The sequence below is a fragment of the Chrysoperla carnea genome, assembly GCF_905475395.1.
Source record: "Chrysoperla carnea chromosome X unlocalized genomic scaffold, inChrCarn1.1 SUPER_X_unloc_8, whole genome shotgun sequence".
In the NCBI taxonomy this organism is placed as follows: Eukaryota; Metazoa; Arthropoda; class Insecta; order Neuroptera; family Chrysopidae; genus Chrysoperla; species Chrysoperla carnea.
The window spans coordinates 102376-116012 of NW_025408211.1; the positions used below are offsets into that span (position 1 = coordinate 102376).

General features: G+C 23.3%; 2 non-coding genes across 2 annotated transcripts; both read left to right on the plus strand.

Moving 5' to 3' along the window:
* The first annotated feature begins 1921 nt into the window (after positions 1–1921).
* Positions 1922–2040, plus strand: LOC123304685. Its single transcript, XR_006536681.1, has one exon. It is a non-coding gene; the product is annotated as a 5S ribosomal RNA (ribosomal RNA).
* A 6359-nt stretch (positions 2041–8399) lies between these two features.
* On the plus strand, positions 8400–8518 carry LOC123304686. Its single transcript, XR_006536682.1, has one exon. It is a non-coding gene; the product is annotated as a 5S ribosomal RNA (ribosomal RNA).
* Positions 8519–13637: the final 5119 nt, after the last annotated feature.

Below are 13637 nucleotides of genomic sequence, written 5' to 3' on the forward strand. Positions count from 1 at the left end.
AAAATTTAAATTGTTAAAAAATTTGTATATTTATTATTATTATTATTTATTTTTATTAAAATTACATAACATAAAATTAATAATATTTTAATAATTATATAAATTAATTCTTATTTAAAATAATCTTATATTAATCTCAACAAATACTCTAATAATATATTTTGTCATAAATTTTTTTATATTTAAAATAAATATTATAATATATAAATACTTATATCAGTATAAAATTTCTTTATATAATTATGAAAAAATTAATTTAATAGTTAATTATTGATATTAATGCATAAATAAAAGTATTTTCTAATGAAATATATTTTGTCAATGTTCGATTAACACATTTCATAATAATACGTTTTCATTATTGACAAAAAAAGTTTTTCTAAAAATGAAATCTTATACTATAATATATATATTTATATATTAAATTTTTTAATTATTTATATACTAATAATTTATAATAAATCGATATTAAATAAAAAATAAAAATATATACTTTTTAAGTTTACCTTAAAAATATTATTGTTTTGTATGATTGAAATAATTAATATTAAACTATGTTTATTAATAATTGTTAATAAAAAAATTAAATATATTTTAATTTATAAAATAAATATTATTATTAAATTTATAATTTATTATTTTATATATTATAGAAATTGAAAAAATAAATCATGTTTACTACGACAGTAAATTAGAAATACTATTTAATTTTTATGTGTTTTCTACATGGTACTTTGACTTACATAGGGACTTATATTATTGTGAATAATGATATAATTGAAAACCTTTATTTTTTATTTGATAGAATTATTATATTTTATCATTTAAATATTTATAATAAATACATTATTTTTATAAAGTAAAAAAATATGGCCGAAGAAAATTCTACAGCTGTTGCAGCAACTGCGGTTACTGCTGCTTCTACAACACCAACAAAAAAAGCAACAGCTTCTGGTGCTAAACGTACAAAACAACATTCAAAACCAACACATCCACGTACATCAGAAATGGTTGTTAACGCAATTAAAAATTTAAAAGAACGTGGTGGTTCATCATTACAAGCAATTAAAAAATATTTAGCTGCAAATTATAAAGTGGATTCTGATAAAATTTCACCATTTATTAAAAAATATTTAAAAGCTGCTGTAACTGAGGGAGCCTTGGTACAAACTAAAGGTAAAGGTGCATCTGGTTCATTCAAATTGGCTGCTTCCGCTTCATCTAATTCTTCAGCTAAATCAAAAGTCCAAAAAAGAAAGTGGAGCAAAAGGTTCAGCAAAGAGTGCTAAAAGTAAACGGGCACCAAAAGAAAAGAAAGCCACAACTACATCATTGGCAGCCAAAAAGCCTAAAGCAAAAAAAGCGACTCCATCATCATCAACTGCTGCTAAAAAAGTTACTGCAAAATCATCAGCGGCATCAAAAAAAGCACCAGTTAAAGCAAAACCAGCAAAAAGTACAAAATCCGCTGCCAAAAGTAGCCCTGCTCGTAAACCGAAAGCACCAAAAGCTAAGAAAGCTTCTGTTGCCAAATCATCTCCTACAAAAATTAAAAAAGCAGCACCAAAAAAGAAATGATCTGTTACTTTAATAATATATTGAAATATTTCATTATTTTTGCTAAAAAATGAAAATAACATAGGCCTTAATACAGGCCACAAATTAATATTTGATAAGAGTAAATTATTTTTTGTATAAATATTTTATAAAATAATAGTTAAGAAACATTTGCCACAGTCAGTACCACGGATGGGTGGCCACTTGAGAATACTGTGTGCGGTTGCATTTTTATTTAAAATATATGGTATAATAAATAAGTATATATTTAAATTGATTACTTCATTGAAAATTTTAATAATATACTTTAATATTAATGATATTTATGAAAAATATATATTTGTAAAAATTTTCATTTATTACTGGCAACAGCCATACCACGTTGAAAACACCGGTTCTCGTCCGATCACCGAAGTTAAGCAACATTGGGCACAGTCAGTACTTGGATGGGTGACCGCTTGGGAACACTGTGTGCGGTTGCCTTTTTATATTAAAAATATAAATTATTTTTCTTCTTTTCTTTTTTTTTACACACCATATATAAATATATGTTATTTAGAAATGTAAACCTTTTATATTATTCGTCAACAAATAAATATTATTTTTTGTATAAAATTTTATTGCATTTATAACTCATATCATGGTTACTTTAAAGCGAGAAGTTTTTTTAATATTTCAAATGAATATAAAATAATATAAATTTTATGAAATTTATTTATTTTTAGAAATAGCAATCGCTTATAATTATAACAAAATTTTAATAATGTTTAATTTTATTTCAATAATTTATATATATATATATATATATATATATTTTTTAATAAAAATAATATACTCTTATTTAATAATATATGTTGGTCCTATATATAGGACCGAAAATATTTCTTATTTGTTTTTTTTTTTTTTAAATTGTCATTTAAAACGCTTATGCACGTTCTCCACGAATACGTCTTGCCAATTGTATATCCTTAGGCATAATTGTAACACGCTTTGCATGAATTGCGCATAAATTGGTATCTTCAAATAAACCTACTAAATAGGCTTCACTAGCTTCTTGTAATGCCATAACAGCTGAACTTTGGAAACGTAAATCGGTTTTAAAATCTTGTGCAATTTCACGTACTAAACGTTGGAATGGTAATTTACGAATTAACAATTCAGTACTTTTTTGATAACGACGAATTTCTCGTAAAGCTACTGTACCAGGACGATATCTGTGTGGTTTTTTTACTCCACCAGTTGCTGGTGCACTTTTACGTGCAGCTTTCGTTGCTAATTGTTTTCTTGGTGCTTTACCACCAGTTGATTTACGTGCAGTTTGCTTGGTTCTAGCCATTTTCAAATAATAATGTTTTTACAAAAAAACACACAATTTTTAAAATTATATTCGACAATTTGATACTACAAAGTCAAATGTTTAAATGCGAAATAAATGTGTTGTATTTATATTTATATGAAATTTCAAAATTTTTGTTGTCATATCCTATTGGATAGCTATCAGAGTATGGACTAATCAAATTGTATAGGCGTGGCTTAAAAAATCTTTAATGCTTTATATAAAAAGGCACAATTGTACCGGCGCTCACATACATTACAATACTTGTGAGGTTAACACACGTGTTATCCGTTCGTTAAAATATTGTAAATAATTTTTTATTAAAATGACTGGCAGAGGAAAAGGTGGAAAGGGTCTTGGAAAAGGGGGTGCAAAACGTCATAGAAAAGTTTTGCGTGATAATATCCAAGGTATTACAAAACCTGCAATTCGTCGTTTAGCACGACGAGGTGGAGTAAAACGTATCTCTGGTTTAATTTATGAAGAAACACGTGGTGTACTTAAAGTATTCCTTGAAAATGTTATTCGGGATGCTGTTACATATACTGAACACGCAAAACGTAAAACAGTTACAGCTATGGATGTTGTATATGCATTAAAACGACAAGGTCGTACTTTGTATGGTTTTGGAGGTTAAGAAAATATAATAATTTACTTAAAATATTTAGTAAATTTATTAAAGAATATTTAATACATCCGATAAATTTAAACAGGCTTTCCTTTTTGGGAAGCCACTAATTTTATTTATATAAGAGTAAATAAATTTGTTAATAAATATAACATATTATATAATTTGTTTACAACAAATTATTTTGTTTATAACATACATTACCAAATATTTTTATTTATTTTTTTTTTTTTTATTGTAATATATCTGCAATAATAAATTATAATTTGTATATTATCTATTTTATTTTACAATAACTTATTGAATTTTTGAAAAAATTTTATTATAAATTAATATACTATTATATTTTTTATATATACAAGTTAAGAGTAACAAGTATCGATAGGAGATTATCGAATTTATAACTAATAAAACATTTCGCCTTAATCAAAGAAAATAAAGATTTTGCTATACCATTTTTTATACTTTCAATAAATAATTTATTATTAAATTTTTATTATTTCATTTATTTTTTAAAATTATTAAAAATATTTTTCTAATAATTATAAGCGTACATAAACAAGTAGTAAATGTAAAATGAAAATAATAAAGGTAATGTAATGCATTTGCATTACACTGATTTACGATATATATTCCGCGATATCCTTTATTATATTTAAAATTAATAATATTGATATACTAATAATAGATATATTCAAGCTATTAATATATAAAATTTTATATTAAATATGATATTAATAATTGTTTATTTTATTTTTTTGTATATATAAAAATAATTTACTCTTATTTAAAAAATTTGATGGCTCTCTTAAAAAGAGAGCCGTTTTTATATGTTGATGTATTTTTATGTTATCAATTAAATAATATTTTCGATTTATTTATTTTGAACTTGTATATTTTGTAACAGCTTTAGTACCTTCACTAACAGCGTGCTTTGCCAATTCACCAGGTAATAATAATCGAACTGCGGTTTGAATTTCCCGACTTGTGATTGTTGAACGTTTATTATAATGTGCTAAACGTGATGCTTCAGCAGCAATACGTTCAAAAATATCATTAACAAAACTGTTCATGATACTCATAGCTTTACTAGAGATACCAGTATCAGGATGCACTTGTTTTAATACTTTGTAAATGTAAATTGCATATGATTCCTTGCGCTTCCTCTTCTTTTTCTTATCACTCTTTGATATATTTTTTTGAGCTTTGCCAGCTTTTTTTGCTGCTTTTCCACTTGTTTTTGGTGGCATTGTTACAAACAATTAATATACACAGATAGTTACAGAACACCAGTCAGTATATGTATGAGCGTGTCGTGTATACAACTAGCGTATTATATACGCGAAGATGGATATAACAATAAAAATGAATACTACTCTCTGATTGGCTAAAAATAATACTATAAGGTGATTGGTTTATTTTTAAAGTTTTATATTTTATAAATATTATAAATTAAAATACCCAAATAACATTTTAAACATTTATGTTACAATCCCCGTAACGTACACATCTGTGTGATTATATTTACAAAAAAAAATATTAATTAAATAAATTTATTCGCTATGTCTGGACGAGGTAAAGGTGGTAAAGTAAAGGGAAAGGCAAAGTCAAGATCAAGCCGAGCAGGATTACAATTTCCTGTTGGAAGAATTCACAGATTATTACGAAAAGGAAATTATGCTGAACGAGTAGGTGCTGGTGCCCCAGTATATTTGGCTGCTGTTATGGAATATTTGGCTGCAGAAGTTCTCGAGTTAGCTGGTAATGCTGCCCGTGATAACAAAAAAACACGTATCATTCCACGTCATTTACAATTGGCAATTCGTAATGATGAAGAATTAAATAAATTATTATCTGGTGTAACAATTGCTCAAGGTGGTGTATTACCAAACATTCAAGCAGTGTTATTACCAAAGAAAACTGAAAAGAAAGCATAAATTAAAAACATTGCATTAATTTTTATAATAATAATACATCGATCATAGGCCTTTTAATAAAAGGCCACAAATTTATTTAAAATAAGAGTAAAAATTATTTTTATAAATAATATATTATAATATTTTTTTAAAGAATCAATTTAAATAATTATAAATTAATGATTCTTTTTTTTTTTTTCTTTTTTTATATGTTATTATGGAAATAATTCATCATATTATGATGACATTTAGGTAACATATTATAAGAATATTCATAAAATATTATCAAAATAATATTGTATTATGATGATATTTAGACAAAATATTATAAGAATATACACAAAATATTATCAAAATAATATCATTAGATAACAAAACTGTTCATGATACTCATACCTTTACTAGAGATAAAAGTATCAGGATGCACTTGTATTAATACATATTATCACAACATCACAAAATATTTTTTAAAAGGAAAAATTTTTTTAAAATTATTATAAAATTTGATTGAATTAAATTTCAATTTATTTTTTTAATAATTAAAAAAAAAAAAAAAACAAAGCATATAAACTTTCTATTGAAAATGTTATTTTAAACTAGATGGCCAAGTGAACTTCGTTACACAAACAATATATGACGTATTCGTTATTTAAATAATCAGTATCCTTTGATATTATATCAATACGTTACTCTCTTCTTTTGATACATATTAATAAAATTTCAATTTATAAGATTTTATGTCAATTATATAAATAATATTATAAATTTTCTAAATACATAAGTTAAGTAACAAAAAATTTGAATAACAAGATAAATTTATATATTATGTTTTAATACTCGATACTATAATATATCGCATCCGTTACCAATTATTCGGTATCCTTTGATTTATACACAGAATGAACTAAAAATATATATCAAATTTATTTTATTTATTTATATATTTAATATTATTATTATTATTTTATATTACAAAGTTTCTTAACGAAGCTTACAATGATTTCTCATATCGTACTTAACAAAATTATTTAGATCATATAAAATTTAAATTGTTAAAAAATTTGTATATTTATTATTATTATTATTTATTTTTATTAAAATTACATAACATAAAATTAATAATATTTTAATAATTATATAAATTAATTCTTATTTAAAATAATCTTATATTAATCTCAACAAATACTCTAATAATATATTTTGTCATAAATTTTTTTATATTTAAAATAAATATTATAATATATAAATACTTATATCAGTATAAAATTTCTTTATATAATTATGAAAAAATTAATTTAATAGTTAATTATTGATATTAATGCATAAATAAAAGTATTTTCTAATGAAATATATTTTGTCAATGTTCGATTAACACATTTCATAATAATACGTTTTCATTATTGACAAAAAAAGTTTTTCTAAAAATGAAATCTTATACTATAATATATATATTTATATATTAAATTTTTTAATTATTTATATACTAATAATTTATAATAAATCGATATTAAATAAAAAATAAAAATATATACTTTTTAAGTTTACCTTAAAAATATTATTGTTTTGTATGATTGAAATAATTAATATTAAACTATGTTTATTAATAATTGTTAATAAAAAAATTAAATATATTTTAATTTATAAAATAAATATTATTATTAAATTTATAATTTATTATTTTATATATTATAGAAATTGAAAAAATAAATCATGTTTACTACGACAGTAAATTAGAAATACTATTTAATTTTTATGTGTTTTCTACATGGTACTTTGACTTACATAGGGACTTATATTATTGTGAATAATGATATAATTGAAAACCTTTATTTTTTATTTGATAGAATTATTATATTTTATCATTTAAATATTTATAATAAATACATTATTTTTATAAAGTAAAAAAATATGGCCGAAGAAAATTCTACAGCTGTTGCAGCAACTGCGGTTACTGCTGCTTCTACAACACCAACAAAAAAAGCAACAGCTTCTGGTGCTAAACGTACAAAACAACATTCAAAACCAACACATCCACGTACATCAGAAATGGTTGTTAACGCAATTAAAAATTTAAAAGAACGTGGTGGTTCATCATTACAAGCAATTAAAAAATATTTAGCTGCAAATTATAAAGTGGATTCTGATAAAATTTCACCATTTATTAAAAAATATTTAAAAGCTGCTGTAACTGAGGGAGCCTTGGTACAAACTAAAGGTAAAGGTGCATCTGGTTCATTCAAATTGGCTGCTTCCGCTTCATCTAATTCTTCAGCTAAATCAAAAGTATCCAAAAAAGAAAGTGGAGCAAAAGGTTCAGCAAAGAGTGCTAAAAGTAAACGGGCACCAAAAGAAAAGAAAGCCACAACTACATCATTGGCAGCCAAAAAGCCTAAAGCAAAAAAAGCGACTCCATCATCATCAACTGCTGCTAAAAAAGTTACTGCAAAATCATCAGCGGCATCAAAAAAAGCACCAGTTAAAGCAAAACCAGCAAAAAGTACAAAATCCGCTGCCAAAAGTAGCCCTGCTCGTAAACCGAAAGCACCAAAAGCTAAGAAAGCTTCTGTTGCCAAATCATCTCCTACAAAAATTAAAAAAGCAGCACCAAAAAAGAAATGATCTGTTACTTTAATAATATATTGAAATATTTCATTATTTTTGCTAAAAAATGAAAATAACATAGGCCTTAATACAGGCCACAAATTAATATTTGATAAGAGTAAATTATTTTTTGTATAAATATTTTATAAAATAATAGTTAAGAAACATTTGCCACAGTCAGTACCACGGATGGGTGGCCACTTGAGAATACTGTGTGCGGTTGCATTTTTATTTAAAATATATGGTATAATAAATAAGTATATATTTAAATTGATTACTTCATTGAAAATTTTAATAATATACTTTAATATTAATGATATTTATGAAAAATATATATTTGTAAAAATTTTCATTTATTACTGGCAACAGCCATACCACGTTGAAAACACCGGTTCTCGTCCGATCACCGAAGTTAAGCAACATTGGGCACAGTCAGTACTTGGATGGGTGACCGCTTGGGAACACTGTGTGCGGTTGCCTTTTTATATTAAAAATATAAATTATTTTTCTTCTTTTCTTTTTTTTTACACACCATATATAAATATATGTTATTTAGAAATGTAAACCTTTTATATTATTCGTCAACAAATAAATATTATTTTTTGTATAAAATTTTATTGCATTTATAACTCATATCATGGTTACTTTAAAGCGAGAAGTTTTTTTAATATTTCAAATGAATATAAAATAATATAAATTTTATGAAATTTATTTATTTTTAGAAATAGCAATCGCTTATAATTATAACAAAATTTTAATAATGTTTAATTTTATTTCAATAATTTATATATATATATATATATATATATATTTTTTAATAAAAATAATATACTCTTATTTAATAATATATGTTGGTCCTATATATAGGACCGAAAATATTTCTGATTTGTTTTTTTTTTTTTTAAATTGTCATTTAAAACGCTTATGCACGTTCTCCACGAATACGTCTTGCCAATTGTATATCCTTAGGCATAATTGTAACACGCTTTGCATGAATTGCGCATAAATTGGTATCTTCAAATAAACCTACTAAATAGGCTTCACTAGCTTCTTGTAATGCCATAACAGCTGAACTTTGGAAACGTAAATCGGTTTTAAAATCTTGTGCAATTTCACGTACTAAACGTTGGAATGGTAATTTACGAATTAACAATTCAGTACTTTTTTGATAACGACGAATTTCTCGTAAAGCTACTGTACCAGGACGATATCTGTGTGGTTTTTTTACTCCACCAGTTGCTGGTGCACTTTTACGTGCAGCTTTCGTTGCTAATTGTTTTCTTGGTGCTTTACCACCAGTTGATTTACGTGCAGTTTGCTTGGTTCTAGCCATTTTCAAATAATAATGTTTTTACAAAAAAACACACAATTTTAAAAATTATATTCGACAATTTGATACTACAAAGTCAAATGTTTAAATGCGAAATAAATGTGTTGTATTTATATTTATATGAAATTTCAAAATTTTTGTTGTCATATCCTATTGGATAGCTATCAGAGTATGGACTAATCAAATTGTATAGGCGTGGCTTAAAAAATCTTTAATGCTTTATATAAAAAGGCACAATTGTACCGGCGCTCACATACATTACAATACTTGTGAGGTTAACACACGTGTTATCCGTTCGTTAAAATATTGTAAATAATTTTTTATTAAAATGACTGGCAGAGGAAAAGGTGGAAAGGGTCTTGGAAAAGGGGGTGCAAAACGTCATAGAAAAGTTTTGCGTGATAATATCCAAGGTATTACAAAACCTGCAATTCGTCGTTTAGCACGACGAGGTGGAGTAAAACGTATCTCTGGTTTAATTTATGAAGAAACACGTGGTGTACTTAAAGTATTCCTTGAAAATGTTATTCGGGATGCTGTTACATATACTGAACACGCAAAACGTAAAACAGTTACAGCTATGGATGTTGTATATGCATTAAAACGACAAGGTCGTACTTTGTATGGTTTTGGAGGTTAAGAAAATATAATAATTTACTTAAAATATTTAGTAAATTTATTAAAGAATATTTAATACATCCGATAAATTTAAACAGGCTTTCCTTTTTGGGAAGCCACTAATTTTATTTATATAAGAGTAAATAAATTTGTTAATAAATATAACATATTATATAATTTGTTTACAACAAATTATTTTGTTTATAACATACATTACCAAATATTTTTATTTATTTTTTTTTTTTTTATTGTAATATATCTGCAATAATAAATTATAATTTGTATATTATCTATTTTATTTTACAATAACTTATTGAATTTTTGAAAAAATTTTATTATAAATTAATATACTATTATATTTTTTATATATACAAGTTAAGAGTAACAAGTATCGATAGGAGATTATCGAATTTATAACTAATAAAACATTTCGCCTTAATCAAAGAAAATAAAGATTTTGCTATACCATTTTTTATACTTTCAATAAATAATTTATTATTAAATTTTTATTATTTCATTTATTTTTTAAAATTATTAAAAATATTTTTCTAATAATTATAAGCGTACATAAACAAGTAGTAAATGTAAAATGAAAATAATAAAGGTAATGTAATGCATTTGCATTACACTGATTTACGATATATATTCCGCGATATCCTTTATTATATTTAAAATTAATAATATTGATATACTAATAATAGATATATTCAAGCTATTAATATATAAAATTTTATATTAAATATGATATTAATAATTGTTTATTTTATTTTTTTGTATATATAAAAATAATTTACTCTTATTTAAAAAATTTGACGGCTCTCTTAAAAAGAGAGCCGTTTTTATATGTTGATGTATTTTTATGTTATCAATTAAATAATATTTTCGATTTATTTATTTTGAACTTGTATATTTTGTAACAGCTTTAGTACCTTCACTAACAGCGTGCTTTGCCAATTCACCAGGTAATAATAATCGAACTGCGGTTTGAATTTCCCGACTTGTGATTGTTGAACGTTTATTATAATGTGCTAAACGTGATGCTTCAGCAGCAATACGTTCAAAAATATCATTAACAAAACTGTTCATGATACTCATAGCTTTACTAGAGATACCAGTATCAGGATGCACTTGTTTTAATACTTTGTAAATGTAAATTGCATATGATTCCTTGCGCTTCCTCTTCTTTTTCTTATCACTCTTTGATATATTTTTTTGAGCTTTGCCAGCTTTTTTTGCTGCTTTTCCACTTGTTTTTGGTGGCATTGTTACAAACAATTAATATACACAGATAGTTACAGAACACCAGTCAGTATATGTATGAGCGTGTCGTGTATACAACTAGCGTATTATATACGCGAAGATCGATATAACAATAAAAATGAATACTACTCTCTGATTGGCTAAAAATAATACTATAAGGTGATTGGTTTATTTTTAAAGTTTTATATTTTATAAATATTATAAATTAAAATACCCAAATAACATTTTAAACATTTATGTTACAATCCCCGTAACGTACACATCTGTGTGATTATATTTACAAAAAAAAATATTAATTAAATAAATTTATTCGCTATGTCTGGACGAGGTAAAGGTGGTAAAGTAAAGGGAAAGGCAAAGTCAAGATCAAGCCGAGCAGGATTACAATTTCCTGTTGGAAGAATTCACAGATTATTACGAAAAGGAAATTATGCTGAACGAGTAGGTGCTGGTGCCCCAGTATATTTGGCTGCTGTTATGGAATATTTGGCTGCAGAAGTTCTCGAGTTAGCTGGTAATGCTGCCCGTGATAACAAAAAAACACGTATCATTCCACGTCATTTACAATTGGCAATTCGTAATGATGAAGAATTAAATAAATTATTATCTGGTGTAACAATTGCTCAAGGTGGTGTATTACCAAACATTCAAGCAGTGTTATTACCAAAGAAAACTGAAAAGAAAGCATAAATTAAAAACATTGCATTAATTTTTATAATAATAATACATCGATCATAGGCCTTTTAATAAAAGGCCACAAATTTATTTAAAATAAGAGTAAAAATTATTTTTATAAATAATATATTATAATATTTTTTTAAAGAATCAATTTAAATAATTATAAATTAATGATTCTTTTTTTTTTTTTCTTTTTTTATATGTTATTATGGAAATAATTCATCATATTATGATGACATTTAGGTAACATATTATAAGAATATTCATAAAATATTATCAAAATAATATTGTATTATGATGATATTTAGACAAAATATTATAAGAATATACACAAAATATTATCAAAATAATATCATTAGATAACAAAACTGTTCATGATACTCATACCTTTACTAGAGATAAAAGTATCAGGATGCACTTGTATTAATACATATTATCACAACATCACAAAATATTTTTTAAAAGGAAAAATTTTTTTAAAATTATTATAAAATTTGATTGAATTAAATTTCAATTTATTTTTTTAATAATTAAAGAAAAAAAAAAAACAAAGCATATAAACTTTCTATTGAAAATGTTATTTTAAACTAGATGGCCAAGTGAACTTCGTTACACAAACAATATATGACGTATTCGTTATTTAAATAATCAGTATCCTTTGATATTATATCAATACGTTACTCTCTTCTTTTGATACATATTAATAAAATTTCAATTTATAAGATTTTATGTCAATTATATAAATAATATTATAAATTTTCTAAATACATAAGTTAAGTAACAAAAAATTTGAATAACAAGATAAATTTATATATTATGTTTTAATACTCGATACTATAATATATCGCATCCGTTACCAATTATTCGGTATCCTTTGATTTATACACAGAATGAACTAAAAATATATATCAAATTTATTTTATTTATTTATATATTTAATATTATTATTATTATTTTATATTACAAAGTTTCTTAACGAAGCTTACAATGATTTCTCATATCGTACTTAACAAAATTATTTAGATCATATAAAATTTAAATTGTTAAAAAATTTGTATATTTATTATTATTATTATTTATTTTTATTAAAATTACATAACATAAAATTAATAATATTTTAATAATTATATAAATTAATTCTTATTTAAAATAATCTTATATTAATCTCAACAAATACTCTAATAATATATTTTGTCATAAATTTTTTTATATTTAAAATAAATATTATAATATATAAATACTTATATCAGTATAAAATTTCTTTATATAATTATGAAAAAATTAATTTAATAGTTAATTATTGATATTAATGCATAAATAAAAGTATTTTCTAATGAAATATATTTTGTCAATGTTCGATTAACACATTTCATAATAATACGTTTTCATTATTGACAAAAAAAGTTTTTCTAAAAATGAAATCTTATACTATAATATATATATTTATATATTAAATTTTTTAATTATTTATATACTAATAATTTATAATAAATCGATATTAAATAAAAAATAAAAATATATACTTTTTAAGTTTACCTTAAAAATATTATTGTTTTGTATGATTGAAATAATTAATATTAAACTATGTTTATTAATAATTGTTAATAAAAAAATTAAATATATTTTAATTTATAAAATAAATATTATTATTAAATTTATAATTTATTATTTTATATATTATAGAAATTGAAAAAATAAATCATGTTTACTACG